A 22,009-nucleotide genomic window follows, 5' to 3' on the forward strand; every position below is an offset into this window, starting at 1 on the left:
TACAAATTAATAATTGATATGTTGAATTACATAAAGGCCTGGGGTTTCAAGCTTTGGTTGATTTCAAATGTAATCTTCAAGTGAATCATTAACATGTTGGTTGTTGTTGTTGTTGTTGTTGTTGTTGAAATGTGTTCCTGCTTTAAATGGCATTCAGCTTATGAAGGCGTCATAAACCGTCTATAACAGTATATCATGCATTGTAAAAGAGCTTTTAAGAGACATTGCTGTGTGACATAACCGCAATTGTCAAATGTGACATAACCCACAAAATAAAATATCACATACATGCTATGTAAAGGGTGGCATAAGCACTGCTTAATAAAGGCATTACAAATCATATTCAATTGAGGCTTCACAAAGCATTTATAACACTGTCACTTCTTTCTGGTTCATCAGTTTCTTCACACTTTTTTAACAACAAAATTGGATATCTAATTAGCATCCCAGAGTCACCTCTTCACTGTTAATGTTGAGACTGGTGATTTGCGGGTACTATTTAATGAAGATGCCTGTTGAGGACTTGTGAGGTGTCTGTTTCTCAAACTAGACACACCAATGTACTTGTCCTCTTGCTCAGTTGTGCACTGTAATCGAACCCATAAATGTTGAAGCTCCAGATACTCAACTAGTCTAAAGAAGGCCAATTTTCTTGCTTCTTTAATCAGAACAACAGTTTTCAGCTGTGCTAACATAATTGCAAAAGGGTTTCCTGATGATCAATTAGCCTTTTAAAATGATAAACTTGGATTAGCTAACACAACGTGCCATTGGAACACAGGAGTGATGGTTGCTGATAATGGACCTCTGTTAGCTAACACAACATGCCATTGGATAATGGGCCACTGTATGCCTATGTAGATATTCCAAAAAACATCTGCCGTTTCCAGCTACAATAGTCATTCTCCACCTTAACAATGTCCACACTGTATTTCTGATCAATTTGATGTTCTTCTAATGGACAAGAAAAGTGCTTTCAAAAACAAGGACATTTCTAAGTGACTCCAAACCTTTGAACGGTAGTGTAATTGCATTGCTGGCTACTTGAAACTTTACAAATAAAAGGATATGTATGATTTAAACATGTCTTTTATGTTTATTTGTTTCAGCTGCTAGTGATAATTCCCTAATGGTTAATACATTTGTGTTTGCATCATTACGCATTTATGTATGTGTTCTGAATGACCAAAGGTGTCTGACCTTATAGTACAGCATAATACGATACAAGGCATTTATGTATGTGTTCTGAATGACCAAAGGTGTCTGACCTTATAGTAAGCACAGCATAATACGATACAAGGCATTTATGTATGTGTTCTGAATGACCAAAGGTGTCTGACCTTATAGTACAGCATAATACGATACAGGGCATTTATGTATGTGTTCTGAATGACCAAAGGTGTCTGACCTTATAGTAAGCACAGCATAATACGATACAAGGCATTTATGTATGTGTTCTGAATGACCAAAGGTGTCTGACCTTATAGTAAGCACAGCATAATACGATACAAGGCATTTATGTATGTGTTCTGAATGACCAAAGGTGTCTGACCTTATAGTACAGCATAATACGATACAAGGCATTTATGTATGTGTTCTGAATGACCAAAGGTGTCTGACCTTATAGTACAGCATAATACAATACAAGGCATTTATGTATGTGTTCTGAATGACCAAAGGTGTCTGACCTTATAGTACAGCATAATACGATACAAGGCATTTATGTATGTGTTCTGAATGACCAAAGGTGTCTGACCTTATAGTACAGCATAATATGATACAGGGCATTTATGTATGTGTTCTGAATGACCAAAGGTGTCTGACCTTATAGTACAGCATAATACGATACAAGGCATTTATGTATGTGTTCTGAATGACCAAAGGTGTCTGACCTTATAGTACAGCATAATACGATACAAGGCATTTATGTATGTGTTCTGAATGACCAAAGGTGTCTGACCTTATAGTACAGCATAATATGATACAGGGCATTTATGTATGTGTTCTGAATGACCAAAGGTGTCTGACCTTATAGTACAGCATAATACGATACAAGGCATTTATGTATGTGTTCTGAATGACCAAAGGTGTCTGACCTTATAGTACAGCATAATACGATACAAGGCATTTATGTATGTGTTCTGAATGACCAAAGGTGTCTGACCTTATAGTAAGCACAGCATAATACGATACAAGGCATTTATGTATGTGTTCTGAATGACCAAAGGTGTCTGACCTTATAGTAAGCACAGCGTAATATGTTACAAGGCATTTATGTATGTGTTCTGAATGAGCTTCTGACTTTAAATGAAATACAGCGTCATGCCATATAGAGTCTCACTTCAAATTAAGTATTGCAGGACAACCAATTTGACAGAGGTTGAAGAAGTTTGACAAGAATAATGGGCAAATATTATACAATCCACATGTGAAAGCTCTTCTACTTACCCAGAAAGACACACAGCTGTAATAACTGCCATGTAATGTATGTAAACTAGATATACATCTGAAAACATGTTTTCACTTTGACATTATGGGGTATTGTGTGAAAAAAAAAGAGTATTTTATCCATTTTGATTTCAGGCTGTAACACTACACAATGTGCAATAAACGTTGCTGATTCAATCAGTTTGTGCACTGGGGGTGACTGACTACCTTGGCAAAGCGTGACCCTTTGGTGGTCCCATAGTCCCTTTCCAGCCTATGGGGCGCAGGTCTGGAGAGTGACAAGTTCAGTGGGACTTGGTGCCAGTGAGACCATGCAGCAGATGCATAACAAAGTTCAGTTTTCTTGGAAAATTTTAAGGGGATATTCTGAACCTGCAACAACAGGTCATCGTGGGAGTCTCCTGTGTGTTAAGTTTGACAAAGAACAAGCTTTCTTGTGAACAGACAAACGGTAGCATAGCGCTGATCATACATTTATTCAAACATAATAACATAATTTATAGCTTCTATATCCAACGTTTTGGGGTGTTGATGAGAAAATGCCCCGCCACCATCCCTACTAAAACACACACAGACACACACAATCCACAGGGGTTTTTGAAGTGTTTTTTTTCTCTCCAATTTATGCTTTGGACACAAATATGAGTATAGGGCGAGAGGACATCATTATTTGGGTTTGAGTTAACAGAATTGTATCTTTACAAATTGAGATTTTCACTCAGCAGTTAATTAAAGTAACTTTCAGAGAACTTCTAAGAATATTATGCTGACCAACTGGCAGGTGTCTTCACTGACATTTTCAACATGTCCCTGATTGAGTCTGTAATACCAACATGTTTCAGGCAGACCGCCATAGTCCCAGCGCCCAAGAACACCTGAATAAATGACTACAGACCCATATCACTGACATCCGTAGCCATGAAGTGCTTCGAAAGGCTGGTAATGGCTCACATCAACATCATTATCCCAGAAACCCTAGACCCACTCCAATTTGCATACCACCCAAACAGATCCACAGAAGATGACATCTCTATACAAAAGGAATCCCTACGTAAGAATGCTATTCATTGACTACAGCTCAGCATTCAACACCATAGTACACTCAAAGCACATCACTAAGCTAAGGATCCTGGGACTAAACACCTCCCTCTGCAACTGGATCCTGGACTTCCTGACAGGCCGCCCCCAGTTGGTGAGGGTAGGTAGCAACACATTTGCCTCGCTGATCCTCAACACTGGAGCTCCCCAGGGGTGCGTGCTCGGTCCCCTCCTGTACTCCCTGTTCACCCACGACTGCATGGCCAGGCACGACTCCAACACCATCATTAAGTTTGCAGACGACACAACAATGGTAGGCCGGATCACCATCAACGACGAGACAGCCTATAGGGAGGAGGTCAGAGGCTTGGCCGGGTTGTGCCAGAATAACAACCTATCCCTCAATGTAACCAAGAATAAGGAGATGATTGTGGACTACAGGAAAGGAGGACTGAGAACGCCCCCATTCTCATCACACACACACACTGTGTCCACAGTTCTTACGTTCCATAGTGGCTCCGCGGTGCAGTGCAGTAGCACACTGTGAGCCGTGAGGATGAACGGCTCTAAACTTTTGATCTGCGTCAAATAGGAGATGGAGAGCCACTGTTACAAAATGGCTGCCATTCGCTGAGCAAGTTAGCAATTTGACCATTCATTTGAATATACTTGTTTGTATACCAACTGTTATGTCATAAAAAATATATAAAAAATGACCCCTTTTTTTCCACCGATTTCGTGGTATCCGATTGGTAGTTACAGTTTTGTCTCATCGCTGCAACTCCCGTACGGAGAGGCGAGTGCCGTGCGTCCTCCGAAACACGACCCAACCAAGCCGCACTGCTTCTTGACACAATGCCGGCTTAACCCGGAAGCCAGCCGCACCAATGTGTCGGAGGAAGCACCGAGCACCTGGCGACCGTGTCAGCGTGGTCCACTCACACAGACAGCATCGTGAAGAAGGCGCAGCAGCGCCTCTTCAACCTCAGGAGGCTGAAGAAATTCGGCTTGTCACCAAAAGCACTCACAAACTTCTACAGATGCACAATCGAGAGCATCCTGGCGGGCTGTATCACCGCCTGGTACGGCAACTGCTCCGCCCTCAACCGTAAGGCTCTCCAGAGGGTAGTGAGGTCTGCACAACGCATCACCGCGGGCAAACTACCTGCCCTCCAGGACACCTACACCACCCGATGTTACAGGAAGGCCATAAAGATCATCAAGGACATCAACCACCCGAGCCACTGCCTGTTCACCCCGCTATCATCCAGAAGGCGAGGTCAGTACATGTGCATCAAAGCTGGGACCGAGAGACTGAAAAACAGCTTCTATCTCAAGGCCATCAGACTGTTAAACAGCCACCACTAACATTGAGTGGCTGCTGCCAACACACTGACACGGTCACTGACTCAACTCCAGCCACTTTAATAATGGGAATTGATGGGAAATGATGTAAATATATCACTAGCCACTTTAAACAATGCTACCTTATATAATGTTGCTTACCCTACATTATTAATCTCATATGCATACGTATATACTGTACTCTATATCATCGACTGCATCCTTATGTAATACATGTATCACTAGCCACTTTAACTATGCCACTTTGTTTACATACTCATCTCATATGTATATACTGTACTCGATACCATCTACTGTATCTTGCCTATGCTGCTCTGTACCATCACTCATTCATATATCCTTATGTACATATTCTTTATCCCCTTACACTGTGTATAAGACAGTAGTTTTGGAATTGTTAGTTAGATTACTTGTTGGTTATTACTACATTGTCGGGAACTAGAAGCACAAGCATTTCGCTACACTCACATTAACATCTGCTAACCATGTGTATGTGACAAATAAAATTTGATATTTGATTTGATTTGATTTGAGGAAGCACCGAGCACCTGGCGACCGTGTCAGCGTGCGCTGTGCCTGGTCCGCCACAGGAGTCGCTAGAGCGCGATGGTTTGTAGGCCAAACCGCTTGGACACTAAAGCCGATTTTTGGGATCTAATGGTCTGACAAACACAGCTGTAGCTCGGCCACCTTCCACAGCAGATGCGGAAGGCAGCCATTGGCGGATGAGGTGTATTGAGATGCAGCAAAAAACTGATATCTCTAGTTAAACTGACAGATTTTGATGGGGAATTTTGTTTACATTTAATTATATTGACGCACCAGTTTAACAGACTCTAGGGGGATGATTATTAATGCATAATCAAATTAATTTCCCTATATGTGTCCTATCTGTGTTTGGAGTTAAAAAAAGATAACTCAAAATAAGCTAGCAGTGTTATTTAAAATCACATGTAAGGAAACGTAGTTCTCCGTTCTGTGAAACAATATGAAACCAAAAACACACATTCCCACAACTTCCAAATAACCAAATGTGCAAGTTGGGAAGTACCATCCTTCCCTTTCCCTCAGTCCCTCACACTGCCTCTCATTCCATCTCAGTGTTTATAAGGGACCAGGAGAACTAAATCCTCCCATCTCAGGAGCTGAGTGCTGACCTGTGACCTGGAATGTGTTTCCCTCTCCTCCCTTAAATATCCAAGCTCTACTCATCACCTCCCTCCCTCCCACTCATTATAGATCCTCTCTGCCTCCCCCATGCTGACTCCACAGGCATGCAGCTATATGACTCCTCCAGCTCAGAGGAAAGGAGATAACCACAAAGGAGATAACCACAGAACAAATAGCTCTTCTGAGGAATGAGCTTTATACATGGCTTTAGTCAAGTTCTCACAGAAATCCACAAAGAAAGGAAATAATGAGCTATGAGCTGTTTTGATACAAAGCATTCTTATACAAGTTATAGTATTTTGGATTCAGATGTGTTTCCTAAGTCCTCGCTTGAAATGGCAGACTATTTTACCTGAGGTACAGGTACATTAAAACAGGTTCAGGAAGCTAAGGGGTGTTGGCGGGCATGGTTTGGCACACATTTCTTGTTCAAGTGATCAAAAGTAGGTGGCAATGAGGTCATTTGAGGTTTAGAAAGGGGTAAGATGAAACTTGAAGATAACAAAGGAAATTAACATATGCTCGTTGGGTAGGCTCAGAGAAATCCACACACTTACACATACAGTACTCCAACACATTCACAAACACACACATACTGTACACCAAATACGCTCACACACACACACACAAAACACACACACCCATGCTTATTGACACCTCACATATGCACGCGCACACATAGACCCAATTTACATACTCTGCTGCTACTCTGTATATTATATATCCTGATTGCCTAGTCTGTCACGACTCCTACTGAAGGTGGCTCCCCTTCCTGTTCGGGTGGCGCTCGGCGGTCGTCGTCACCGGCCTACTAGCTGCCACTGATCCTTTTTCCCCCTGGTCTGTTTATTAGTCACACCTGTGTTTAGTTAGGTTTATTGGTGGGGCTTTATTATCCAGCTGGCCCGCCTGCTGGGTGTGCAGAATTATTCTCTGTGTACATCTGTGCACGACTGTAAGTCACGGTTGTCCGTGTATGTGTATATTTTCTGGACTGTTTAGTTCCCCGTGTTTTGGGGCATTTGTTTGGGTTGGCGTCGGTTTCACCGGTGTGGTGAATTAAAAGTAACGCTACCCTGAACTCTCTGTTTCCTGCGCCTGACTTCTTCCTCCACTACACCCCGGGCATTACACTTTTACTCTTACCCACATGTGCATACTTAATTACCTCAACTACCTTGTACCCCTGCACATTGACTCAATACCGGTACTCCTTGTATATAGCCTCATTATTGTTTTTAATTGTGTTACTATTTACTTTTTTATTTAGCAAATATTTGTCTTACTTTTTAACTCTGCACTGTTGGGAATGGGCTCGTAAGTAAGCATTTCACTGTAAATTCTACTGTGAATGTAATCTCTGCGAACGCGGTAACCTTGCCTATAAAATCTGCATTGTCGACAACTGGCCTAAATTGTTGAATCCCGGCCTAAATCACTTTCCGGTAAGGCTTAGACAGTGATTTAGGGCCTAACCAAATCCCCATTTGCTCATCTTATGCACAGGTCTGTCCTACTATACAGGGGAGGAAGCTCTAATAGTACAAGTGACTCCCACTCATACTTGCATGAGATTGTTTCTCCAAGATCGTGATAACGATCTAAGAACTGGAGAAATGATGAGGTATGACAAGGTAGAAGAGATACAGTACTCCCTGCGATAGGTTTGTTGATTTGTGGAGGGGTTTGAGACAACATTTTTAATAACAACTCAATAACCTCTAAAGTACCATGAAAATGATTTGGGTGCCTTTGAAAAGCCAGTATTTTCAAGAAGAAAAATCTATCTCTTTAATCACTCCCTCCCCCTGAGAACGTCTGACTACTATAATCAGTGCAGTGGCAACATGAAAAATAATGAATGGGCAGAATTGGAGTGAATTTATGAGTTGAGCATTGAACCCCTAAAAATTAATGCTTGAGGTAATAGAAACTGAGGCTGAGCATATGTCATGATGAATTTTAAAACTGAACTTTCCCATATCAATCATGTAAGAATATTTTGGGGATAGTGGGTTTTTTGCAAGTGAAAGATCCATGAGAGAAAAGTATAACCGGGGATAAGGGCCACAAATACGCATGCACATATACAGACACACACAGACCCCTCTGGCCTCAGGGGCCAATTCTAACACCTTGGCAGAAAAGAGAGGGAGAATCAACCATGTCATGACCCCTGAACACAAACATTACAGTAACTGAACATGAACTCATTCCCTGTCTTTTCTGAATTTTCCAGAATGCCCTGGGCTATAACACTTCTGTAGCACTGGAATCTCCCCAGACACTCACAAAACCAAGTGAGGAATACATATCAAAGGGGTAATGTCCTAACCCTCTGAGTTTCTCTCAATTGAAATCTGCACATATCCATCTTACATTTGGACACAGTGTAGATTTAATTACAAATATCCATGTGACATGTTTCGAAACCTTTAATTTTTTTTTTTTTTTGTGGAAACATGAGCATATCTGTACATAAACTGGAAGGGTTCAAACCGCAGATGCACTAATCTAATCATCTCTTCAATTAAATGCTGGTTTTCCTGTAGAAACGCAATCTCTTTATTACAGCATCCATGCAGGCAGCCAGGACCTCACACAGTGGAGATTACTACTTGACAAGATAGACTACTGTCCTGGCAGGTAAACCTCTAATCTGATGGGCTTAATACAACTTCCCAATATAAAGGAGTAAGCCCGAGCCATATACTGTATATCAATTGGGTTGAGGTGTTCATCGAGTAAATTCTATCATTACAGGGTACTGTTTTGTGTTCACCCACTGCTCAATACGAGAGATGAAGGAAGGTCTGTGGAGCAGAGAGGCGAAATAGATTTCTACTTTTCAATTCACATTACATCCTTGCCTTACCTTTCATTGTGGCTGGCAACGGGACATTCTTGGTCCGCAGCTCAAATTGAGTGTAAATATCACAGAAGCCAGTCAGCTCAAAGTACTTAACAATCCAAGCAACTTTTCTTCTAAAACCTATTACACTCTTGAATAATGCAACAATACACAAGTGTAGACTATTAAAGGGTTTATTTTACACATTAAATTAGCTGGCAATACACAGCTAACTTCTACTAAGCAGCTAGCTAACAAACTAAAAAGAACAGGACAAGCCGCACACTCTAGGATGTCCAATGCAATAATTTGTTTCCGGCTAGCTAACTAACAAAATGCTTCATGATCAAGAACAACATCAATATTGAACATTTACTCCTCACATACAAATATGGAAGTACAAGTAATGATATAATACAGTGTCATTCATGTTATAATGTTGCTATTTATTTGAACTAGTTAAGAACAAATTCTTATTTACAATGAAGGTGTACTCCAGCCAAACCCAGATGACACTGGGCCAATTGTGCACCACCCTATGGGACTCCCAATCATGGCCAGATGTCATGCAGCCTGGATTTGAATCAGGGACTGCAGAGATGCCTCTTGCACTGAGATGCAGTGCCTTAGACTGCTGCACCACTTGGGAGCCCTAAGGCTACACAGCTAGGTAATGTTAGCAAGCAAGCTTGCTAAACAAAATGATTTATGCATCCTCACATAAACGTGCTTGCTGTAAATAAATGCCGATGTTTATCTGAACCATCGCTAGATAGGAGCTCTTAGGCTTACATTAGCTTTCGTATTACCTTAGAATGATAGGAGCTCTTAGGCTTACATTAGCTTTCGTATTACCTTAGAATGAACCAGGCTTATTTTTTAAATCAATTTCATGGAAGTCATTATATGAGGTAAAAGCTAAATGAGACTGAAAAAGTTAATAATTCCCTGGGGAGTTGCTTCTTGTTTCAGAGCAGTCAGGCAAAAAAAAAAAATATGGCATGTGACTAACGTACATACAGTTGATTACTATAGCGCCCCCCTGGGGCCAATCAGTGTAGTTTTGTTCATGCTGGATCTCTATGACAAGACGCATTATTCACCCTAGTTGGTCAAAATTGGTAAAAGTGAAAGTCACCCAGCAAAATACATTAACATTATAGTCAACAAACTGAAACTAACGCTTTAGTAAATCCAAAGAAACATCCTCTCACTGTCAACTGTGTTTATTGTCAGCAAACTTAAAATGTGTAAATATTTGTATGAACATAACAAGATTCAACAACTAAGGCATAAACTGAACAAGTTCCACAGACATGTGACTAACAGAAATTGAATAATGTGTCCCTGAAGAAAGGGGGGGGGTCAAAATCAAAAGTCAGTATCTGGTGTGGCCACCAGCTGTGTTAGGACTGCAGTGGATCTCCTCCTCGTGGACTGCACCAGATTTGCTAGTTCTTGCTGTGAGATGTTACCCCACTCTTCCACCAAGGCACCTGCAAGTTCCCAGACATTTCTGGGGGGATTTTTATTTTTTTTAACTAGGCAAGTTACCTAAGAACAAATTGTTATTTCCAATGATGGCTTACAAACAGTGGGTTAACTGCCTTGTTCAGAACAACAGATTTGTACTTTGTCAGCTTGGGGATTTGAACTGGCAACCTTTCAGTTACTAGTCCAACACTCTACCCACTAGGCTACCTAGCCCTCACCCTCCAAACCAAAAGGTCCCAGATGTGCTCAATGGGATTGAGATCCGGGCTCTTCGCTGGCCATGGCAGAACACTGACATTCCTGTCCTGCAGGAAATCATGCAGAGAACAAGCAGTACAGCTGGTGGTATTGTCATGCTGGAGGGTCATGTCAGGATGAGCCTTCAGGAAGTGTACCACATGAGGGAGGAGGATGTCTTCACTGTAACGCACAGCGTTGAGATTGCCTGTAATGACAACAAGCACAATCCGATGATGCTGGGACACACCGCCCCAGACCATGACGAACCCTCCACCTCCAAATCGATCCCGATCCAGAGTACAGGCCTCGGTGTAACGCTTCCTTCCTTCGACAATAAACGCGAATCCAACCACCACCCCTGGTGAGACAAAACCGCAACTCGCCAGTGAAGAGCACTTTTTGCCAGTCCAGTCTGGTCCAGTGACGGTGGGTTTGTGCCCATAGGAGACGTTGTTGCCGGTGATGTCTGGTGAGAACCTGCCTTACATCAGGCCTACAAGCCCTCAGTCCAGCCTCTCTCAGCCTATTGCAGACAGGCTGAGCACTGTCAATGCAGGTGTAGAAGCACCTGCATTGACTTTGATGACTGATCTTTCCTCTAAAAAGCAGCTCCCAATGTCCCTCATTGTCCCTAAAGAATACAGTCTGTCTCTAAACACTTAGATCCTAATCGGTTGACACCTTCACCAACAAAAGCGTGTTTCCCTACATCCCTTCCACAAAAAGTGTAAAATGGTAACACCACAATCATATCTTTCCAGGAGATTTGCAGTACCAGCAAATCTTCTGCAAGAGGTCCAAACAGTTGGTGATTAAGGCCTACGAGCTCTACACCACTTCTGACAGTCTTATCTAGCACCGCACTGTACTGCAGACTGGATAAGACCATTCGCCACAAGCACTCTGCTTCCACAGTCCACCATGCCAAACACCACTGTACTGCAGACTGGATAAGACCATTCGCCACAAGCACTCTGCTTCCACAGTCCACCATGCCAAACACCACTGTACTGCAGACTGGATAAGACCATTCGCCACAAGCACTCTGCTTCCACAGTCCACCATGCCAAACACCACTGTACTGCAGACTGGATAAGACCATTCGCCACAAGCACTCTGCTTCCACAGTCCACCATGCCAAACACCACTGTACTGCAGACTGGATAAGACCATTCGCCACAAGCACTCTGCTTCCACAGTCCACCATGCCAAACACCACTGTACTGCAGACTGGATAAGACCATTCGCCACAAGCACTCTGCTTCCACAGTCCACCATGCCAAACACCATTGCCAGTGTACCAAAGCCAGATAAAGGACCATAAAATAAATATGGATATTTTCAATCAATATTTTAAATGTGTCTGCTTTTATGTATTCACAGAATATATTTATAGAAACTACATAGGGCTCTGTAGCATCAAATGGATGGTAGACGTTCAGATATATCCAACAAATGTTTATTTGTCAAAATCTAAAATACAGGGAGTGTAAATATTTAATGCCAAATGAAAAAGAGAACTGGGCATTCAATTAGAATGATACAGTTGAAGTTGGAAGTTTACATACACTTTAGGTTGGAGTCATTAAAACTAGTTTTTCAACCAGGACATCTACTTGTGCATGACATAAGTCATTTTTCCAACAATTGTTTACAGATGTCAAGTCCTGACCTTAGTTCCTTTTTTATGTCTCTATTTTAGTTTGGTTGGGGTGGGCATTCTATGTTTTGTTCTGTGTGTTAGATTTGTATGTGTTTGGCCTGGTATGGTTCCCAATCAGAGGCAGCTGTCAATCATTGTCTCTGATTGAGAACCATACTTAGGCAGCCTGTTTTCCCACTATGGGTTGTGGGTAGTTGTTTTCTGTTTTGTGTGCTCCAGTGCACCCCCACAGCCCGGTCCATCCGGTGCCTCCTCCACCCACCAGGCCTCCTGTAGGTCTCCCCAGCCTGGGGGGTCTTGTGGCAGCCCCACGCACCAGGCTGTCTCTCCGTCTCCTCCCTCCAGGTTTTCCCACCTGTCCGGCGCTTCCGGAGTCTCCCTCCAGTCCGGAGCCGCCCGTCTGTCCGGAGCTGCAAGATCCGCCCGTCAGTCAGGAGCTGCCAGAGCCACCCGTCTGTCCTGAGCTGTCAGAGCCGCCCGTCAGTCAGGAGCTGCCAGAGCCGCCCGTCAGTCAGGAGCTGCCAGAGCCACCCGTCAGTCAGGAGCTGCCAGAGCCGCCTGTCAGTCAGGAGCTGCCAGAGCCTCCCGCCTGTCTGGCGCTGCCAGGGTCTCCCGCCTGTCTGGCGCTGCCAGAGTCTCCTGCCTGTCTGGCGCTGTCAGAGTCTCCCGTCTATTCGGGGCCCGCTGTAAGGGTCCCCAGTCCGGGGTCGGCGGCGAGGGTCGCCGCTCCAAAGGCGCCACCTAAGGTGGAGTGGGGTCCACGTCCCGCGCCAGAGCTGCCACCACGGACAGATGCCCACCCAGACCCTCCCCTATGGGTTTAGGTTTTGCGGCCGGAGGCCGGAGATTTTTTTATGTCTCTATTTTAGTTTGGTCAGGGCGTGAGTTGGGGTGGGCATTCTATGTTTTGTTCTGTGTGTTAGATTTCTATGTGTTTGACCTGGTATGGTTCCCAATCAGAGGCAGCTGTCAATTGTTGTCTCTGATTGAGAACCATACTTATGCAGCCTGTTTTCCCACTATGGGTTGTGGGTAGTTGTTTTCGGTTTGGTGTGTATTGCACCTTGCAGAACTGTTTGTTTGTCGTGTTGTTGTTTTTTGTTTATTATATTTATTTATTAGAAGTATTATGAATACTTACCACGCTGCACCTTGGTCCTCTTCTCCCGATGACTATCGTTACAACAGGCAGATTATTTCACTTATAATTCACTGAATCACAATTCCAGTGGGTCAGAAGTTTACATACACTAAATTGACTGCGCCTTTAAACAGCTTGGCAAATTCCAGATAACGATGTCGGCTTTCGAAGCTTCTGATAGGCTAATTGAAATGATTTGAGTCAATTGGAGGTGTACCTGTGGATGTATTTCAAGGCCAACTTCAATCGCAGTGCCTCTTTGCTTGACATCATGGGAGAATCAAAAGAAATCAGCCAAGACCATAGAATCAAATTGTAGTTACAAGAGGAGTAAAATTTGCCTTAAAAAGGTTATCAAATTTGTCTGTGACATGTACCCCCAAGTATGTAAATTTGTTGGGAACTTCTCTGAAAGGCAATGTGTATAATTAGTTATGAGCTTCTGCATTTAAAGGGAAAATCTCACTCTTATTCAGGATTAACTTGTAAACAGAGACTAGGCCAAATGCACTAAGAACAGATAGCACAATAGGTTTGAGATATAGAGAAGCAAGTCATCAGCATAAAGTGAGACTCTTTGTTCAATGTCACCTCTGAACACTCCTGTTATATGTGGGTTGGTTCTAAATGCAATTGCGAGGGGCTCGATGGCAGTGGCAAAAAGCAAGGGAATCATTGGACCCCCTGTCTGGTGCCTCTGAGAGGGAAATGTTATTTGTGTTATTGTAGTAGGCTACTTGTGTCAGGCCTTACGTATCAAACACTGCACCGCAGATAGTCTAATTATCCATCTCATTGCTCCAGTCAGTCTGTGGGATTCTTGTTGATGAAGTCAATTGCAGCGGTCGGGTAGTAGAACTTGTAATGAGCTCCGCTTGGTAGTGTGATCCTGAGCTCGGCTGGGAAGAAGAGTCCAAACTTGACTCCCGGACAGATGTGCAGAAGCCGCTTTGCGCTGCCAAACATGCAAAAGTTGGGGGGAAAAGTATGTTGGGCGGAGCCCCTCCAGACCTTCAGCAATGCCCACCATCCTTCAAGGTCCTTGCATTTATATATATATATATATTTTTTTGTGTGAATTTTACCCCTTTTTCTCCCCAATTTCATGGTATCCAATTGTTTTAGTAGCTACTATCTTGTCTCATCGCTACCACACCCGTACGGGCTCGGGAGAGACGAAGGATGAAAGTCATGCGTCCTCCGGTACACAACCCAACCAAGCCGCGCGCATCCAACCTGGAAGCCAGCCGCACCAATGTGTCAGAGGAAACACCGTGCATCTGGCAACCTTGGTTGGCGTTCACTGCGCCCGGCCTGCCACAGGAGTCACTGGTGCGCGATGAGACAAGTATTTCCCTACCAGCCAAACCCTCCCTAACCCGGACAACGCTAGGCCAATTGTGCATTGCCCTACGGACCTCCCGGCCGCAGCCGGTTACAACAGAGCCTGGGCACGAACCCAGAGTCTCTGATGGCACAGCTGGCGCTGCAGTACAGCACCCTTAACCACTGCGCCACCCAGGAGGCGTTGCATTTTTCAACCGGACAATAGCTTCGTCAATATAAAAGAAAAACAAGAATGGCGCGCTCTCGGTCATGCGCAGTGAACAGCTCTGGGACACTGCAGGATCCACTCATTCAGAGTGGTCTTACGTTCTCATTTTTCAGAATACAAGCCTGAAACAATTTCTAAAGACTGTTGCCATCTAGTGGAAGCCATAGGAAGTGCAATCCGAGTCTTAAGTCATTGGATACTGTTTCGGCAATCAATGGAAAACTACATTCATAAAAAATCCCACTTCCTGGATGGATTTTTCTCGGGTTTTCGCCTGCCATATCAGTTCTGTTATACTCACAGACATTATTTGAACAGTTTTGGAAACGTTAGAGTGTTTTCAATCCAAACCTACCAATTATATGCATATCCTAGCTTCTGTGCCTGAGTAACAGGCAGTTTACTTTGGGCACGCTTTTCATCCAGAGGTGAAAATAGTGCCCCCTACCCTAGTGAGGTTAACAACAGATGAGAGCAAATTCACTGGGACCTGAAAGGAGGTTAAGTCATCACTGTAAGACACATTTGAGCACTCTAGTTCAAGTATGGTAATGCCCTGTTTAGTCACTGTTGCCTGTAGTGCAGCTACAGCTGATGATTTCAGTTCTTCTTTAATTAAGGACATTTCTGACATTGCTCGCCCAAGCAAGACTGGGGCTTTAATGGGGCCTCCTTTAAAAAAAAAAATTTAACCTTTATTAAACTATTTATTGGGGCCTCCTTTGGGGCGTCTCTTTTAGAGTGAGTGTCTCTTTTATCGGCCATTTCTGGGAAGAGACAGATTATGTTTCGGAAATTAAGCTCAGCAATAGAAGTTAAGTTTTAAATTACAGAAATATGACCGTTTGCTCCATTTGCGGCTGTGCTAGCTTGCTGACGAAAGTTTGGTAACTGAATGCGGGCGAGATGAAAAACCTTGCTTCGGCTATTCTGACGACCAAGGAAACCGAAACTGTGTCAGGAGCAGACAAATATGCCCGCCTCTCCACCTGGTAAATCGTTCAGGAAAAACCAAGGCTTTGCTGCGGCCTACTTTAGCAATCATCCATTCAGCAATTCACTAACATTATTACGGTTCGGAAGAGCAACAAGATATGAAACAATGTCAACAATACGTACTAAGGTGAAATTAATTCAACAATAAATGAAACTGTGCTCTAAATTAAATAAAGTTTGTCACAACTTGGCGGCGCTGCAGGAAACGTGAGTTGCGTAATTCGTGCCCCCAGAAATCCCCGTAATAAAAGTGTTTAACATATTTTTTTAAAGACCACCTTGTCTCTGTACCCCACACATACAATTATCTGTAATGTCCCTCAGTCGAGCAGTGAATTTCAAACACAGATTCAACAAGACCAGGGAAGTTTTCCAATTTATTCTGTATAAAAAAGCAGACATTGAATATCCCTTTGAGCATAGTGAAGTACTTACACAAGTACTTACACTTTGGATGGTGTATCAATACACTCAGTCACTACAAAGATACAGACAAACTTCCTAACTCAGTTGCCAGAGAGGAAGCTGACCAAATTATGCAAGATTTTACTTCTGAGTTAACCAAGATTAGACTGCTGTAAGAAGTGACAACAATTTGCTTTGGTTTTGGTAGCAGAGTCACTACCAAGAAACGCTTAGCATTTTCTGACAAAAACTTTATTTTACTCAAAATCAAGTGTCTGAAGTTACACATCACACTATTACAACCGTGTGACTGTTTTGGAATAAAATGTTCAATATATTTCCTTAAACATCCCTCTGTATTGTGTGCTTATTGATACATTCTAGGGGGCATTTTGAGACCTTAAGGAGCATCAGGTACGTTTGGAATGTCTACCAACGGCATGTCCATTTTTTGTTTGAAATTACAATGGTCACTCAAAACATTTATAAAGTATTAGCCCACGCAAAAATACTTAGTCATGATTCGTAAATGGTTTATAAGGACCGACATTAAACATCTTATGATCTTATGAATCGTTATTAAATAGTTAAAAAGTTGTTTATAAGTATGTGAATAATTAAGTTATTAACATTTACAAATGTGTAAGTCATGATTAATACACGATGAATAAACTATTTACTAATCCATTATAAATGCCTTATTACGTGGAGTTATTACCATTTTTGTTTGAGACATTTGACAACCACATCCTTAACTGTACTTACTCAAACAGGGGTAGAGTAGAGGGCCAGGGGACAGGACAGTTTTGAAACACAGATAACTTACATCTCTCCCCTATTGAATGGCATAATAAAAAACATACAGTAAGTAAGTGTTGCTCGCTGAGCTACGTTCAAGACCCTTCAAAATGTTAAACGTGACACAATTAACTCTCTGGCCATGGAAGCACGATTACAGTATATTAGATGCAAGATGGAATTGAATGAGAAACACATCTTCATCAATCCAGCTCTAACGTGCGTGTGCATGTGCGTGTGCATGTGCATGTGCATGTGCGTGTGCAGTGACACTGATATTCAAGCTGCAATTGTCCTGCCAAGTCAAGGGGAAGCTGAAACTACATCTTAGCTTACAATAGGTTACAATCTGCACAAAATGAAAACATATGGGGACTTAGACTCAACATGAATAGAGAGAAAAACATAATGAGATTTTGGTCGGTCACTAAATCCAACAGCACTCTCTTAACTTTTACAATGACCTCAGTGGGATGGACACATAATGACCATAAATGACTTTGCCACATGGGTCACTTATTAGGCATTTCCTTTATGAGACCAATTGGGGAGCAATATTTTATGACATTGTGACATTAGACGAGCCAGGGTCAGGACGGTGTGGTTGATTATACTGTTGACCATAATATTAGGACAATAGGGAAATACCAGAAAACACCCGCAGTAAACAGCCCAAAAATATTGATGAAGAATGACATTTTTCCCTAGTAACTGTGAAGAACTCTTGATAAAAACCTTTCAAAAGACGGATTGCTCTTTGATCTGTGATACATGTTCCACCTTGTTAATTTATATAAGTCATTTGGATGAACGTACCTCTCTGAATTAAAACCTATGGTCAAGAGTCTATGTTGTGCTCGATCAGTTGTTTAATAGCAGTTAAGTCAGAGTCACCAAGAGGCTGCACAGCTTCAGTCATTTGTGCCAGCTAATGTAGTAGTCATCTACTCAAACAAGCTGATGTTAAACAGAGCAAACATGCCCCCTACAGACCTTTCCCAGGACTGGTTTAGTGAGGTGAATAACTGTAGTAAAACTATGGGAAACACTGGGACACTATGGCGTGGTCAGGGGGGAAATAGCCACAGCAAACAAAATGTAAATCACATATCTCTTGTTTTTAAGTTAACACGAATAATGATTGTCTATGACTGAAACGCTGTATTTGTGGTTAGTTAGTTAGTTAGTTAGTTAGTTAGTTAGTTAGTTAGTACAAGTACATACAGTACCAGTCAAAAGTTTGGACACACCTACTCATTCAAGGGTTTTTCTACATTGTAGAATAATAGTGAAGACATTACAACTATGAGATAACACATGTGGAATCATGTAGTAACCATAAAAGTGTTAAACAAATCAACATATATTTTATATTTCTGATTATTGAAAGTATCTACCCTTTGCCTTGACAGCTTTGCACACTCTTTGCATGCTCTCAACCAGCTTCACCTGGAATGCTTTTCCAACAGTCTTGAAGGAATTCTCATATATGCTGATTACTGGTTCGCTGCTTTTCATTCACTCTGCAGTCCAACTCATCCCAAATCATCTCAATTGGGTTGAGGTCGGGTGATTGTGGGGGCCAGGTCATCTGATGCAGCACTCCATCACTCTCCTTCTTGGGCAAATAGCCCTCATACCCCAAATAGCCTGGAGGAGTGTTGGTTCATTGTCCTGTTGAAAAACAAATGATAGTCCCTCTAAGCGTTAACCAGATGGGATGGTTTATCGCGGCCGAATGAAGTGGTAGACATGCTGGTTAAGTGTGCCTTAAATTCTAAATAGTTCACCGGCAGTGTCACCAGTAAGGCACCCACACACCATCACAGCTCCTCCTCCATGCTTCACGGTGGAAACCACACATGCAGAAATCATCCATTCACCTACTCTGCGTCTCACAAAGTCACTAAGGCTAAAGCAAAAATCTAAACTTTTAACTCAACACACCAAAGGACAGATATCCACCTGTCTAATGTCCATTGCTTGTGTTTCTTGGCCCAAGTATGTCTCTTCTTATTATTGGTGTCCTTTAGTAGTGGTTTCTTTGCAGCAATTAGACCATGAAGGCCTGATTCACAGTCTCCCCTGAACAGTTGATGTTGAGATGTGTCTGTTACTTGAACTTTGTAAAGCATTTATTTGAGCTGCAATTTCTGTGGCTGGTAACTTTAATGAAATTATCGTCTGCAGCAGAGGTTACTCTGGTTCTTCCTTCCTTTATTTATTTTATTTTATTTTTTTAACCTTTATTTAAAGGTTAGGCAAATCAGTTAAGAACAAATTCTTATTTAAAACAACAGGCCTACCAAAAGGCAAAAGGCCTCCTGCAGGGATGGGTGCTGGGATTAAAAATAAATTAAATAAAAATATAGGACAAACAGACATCACGACAAGAGAGACAACACAAAACTACATAACATGACAACAACATGGTAGAACACAACAGGGTAGCGCACAAAACAGGGTACAAACGTTGTTGGGCACAGACAACAGCACAAAGGGCAAGAAGGTAGAGACAACAATACATCACGCAAAGCAGCCACAACTGTCAGTAAGAGTGTCCATGATTGAGTCTTTGAATGAAGCGATTGAGATAAAACTGTCCAGTTTGTGTAACGGTTATCTTCGTCGTCTGACGTCGAGTATGAAATATCGGACCAATGCGCAGCGTGGTACATGTTCATGATGTTTTATTTACTGAACACTGAAATACAAAATAACAGCGTGAATAAACGTAAAAAACGAAACAGTCCTGTAAGGTGCAGAAAACACTAAACAGAAAATAATCACCCACCACTAAAATGGGGAAACCAGGCTACCTAAGTATTATTCTCAATCAGAGACAACGATCGACAACTGCCTCTGATTGAGAACCATACCAGGCCAAACACAGAAATACAACATAGAAAAAGAACATAGACAACCCACCCCAAACTCACGCCCTGACCAAACGAACACAAAGACAAAATAAAGGAACTAAGGTCAGAAAGTGACAGTTTGAGTGTTAGTTGCAGCTCGCTCTAGTCAGCTGCAACAAACTGAAAAGAAGAGCGACCCAGGGATGTGTGTGCTTTGGGGACCTTTAACAGAATGTGACTGGCAGAACGGGTGTTGTACGTGGAGGATGAGGGCCGCAGTAGATAACTCAGATAGGGTGGTGTTAGGCCTATTTATTATGGATTCCTATTAGCTGGTGCCTAAGCAGCAGATATTCTTCCTGGGGTCCAGCAAAATTAAGGCAGTTATACATTTTTTTTAAACATTACCATACATTCACAACATTTTTCACAACATATTAAGTGAATGCCGTCAGGCCCCTACTATCACGTATCTACTACACAAAATCCATGTGTACGTGTGTGTATAGAGCGTACGTTATCGTGTGCTTGTATGCATGTGCCTGTGCCTAGAAGATAGGCTTTTGTCTGTGAACAGAGGATCCTTTAGCCCTATGTCCCAAATGGCACCCTATTCCCTATATAGTGCACTACTTTTGACCAGGGCCCGTAGGACTCTTGTCAAATGTAGTGCACTATATAAGGGACAGGGTGCATTTGGAACCCAACCGCTAGCCTTTCAAACAGAGCAGCAGCCCGACTTCATCAGGACCTGGACCATTCCACAGGCCAAAGGTAAGGGCTCAACATCCAAACAGTCCTGACAGGAAGAGCCTGGTCTCAGCTGGGTTACTCTGGGCCATTAGAGCAGTCTGCCTGCAGTATGACCTCATATCCCTGCTATGAGCCGCCTGGGTCCTGGGGGCATTGTGACCTGCTTCATTTGCCTACTTTCCGCACAACCAGAAAATGACTGAATTGCTAATACAGTTGTAGTTAACATTCATCATTGGTGGTAATGGCTCACCCGTAAAGGGCTCTGATAGAGACTCTGGTTGGGGGTATAGAGTAACCATTCATATACTGTAACTCTACTGTGAGCTTGGTACAGCAGTAGAGGGGTTAAAACAGTGACTGAGTGTCAGAAGGTATCATTGGATGATCATAAATAAAATAAAAGGCCCTATTGCGCCATGTCGACCATTGGTATCATAAAGACATTTCAGTTCTCTCTGAATAAAGGTCAAGAAAACGGACACACGTTCAACCCCGAATCTCTGCCAACTTTACTGTACAAGCCGGCAATAGTGTCTGTTTTTGTCTTTGCTTCTGTCAGAAGCATATTCAGATCAGTAAAATTACGATCATGATGAGGAAAAACAAAGAGGACTTGTTTCCATATGTTCACTTGATTCTGTATGTCTGGTCTACATGTGTGTTGATGAAGAAAGGATTGGTCTAGATTCCCCTCATGCATTTTCTTGTGGTACATTTTAGTCATTAAGCAGAGCAACTTACAGTAGTGAGTACATGCATTTCTGTACTGGTCCCCCGGGGGAATTGAACCCACAACCCTGGTGTTGTAAGTGCCATGCTCTACCAACTGAAACACATGGGACCAAAAAACAGCGATTATTTTAAAGGCTGCCATTGCACCTACAGTAATAAATGCAATCTTGTGAATGCTCGCTCTGTTTCTACGGCTGACTGACCTGGGTTTGAAATAAGCCAGAACACAGAGTCATGACATCACTGACAGAATATCAACACATGCTTTGCTTGGCTGCAGACTGGATATGCCAGGAAGGGCAATATTTTTCATCTATAAATGTCATTTCTTATTTCTGGATGCAATCTGTCATACATCCAAGTTGTAACATTAAAAGGGTCTTAACACTCTGAATAACAACTAGGCCGGCATTGAAAATAAGAATTAGTTCTTAACTGATAAAGCTTAAATAAACAGCCCTCCACTCAATTTCTCCTTTTGCCCCTCTCAAATATGAAC

This window comes from Oncorhynchus tshawytscha, linkage group LG19 (genome assembly GCF_018296145.1).
Source record: "Oncorhynchus tshawytscha isolate Ot180627B linkage group LG19, Otsh_v2.0, whole genome shotgun sequence".
Lineage (NCBI taxonomy): Eukaryota > Metazoa > Chordata > Actinopteri > Salmoniformes > Salmonidae > Oncorhynchus > Oncorhynchus tshawytscha.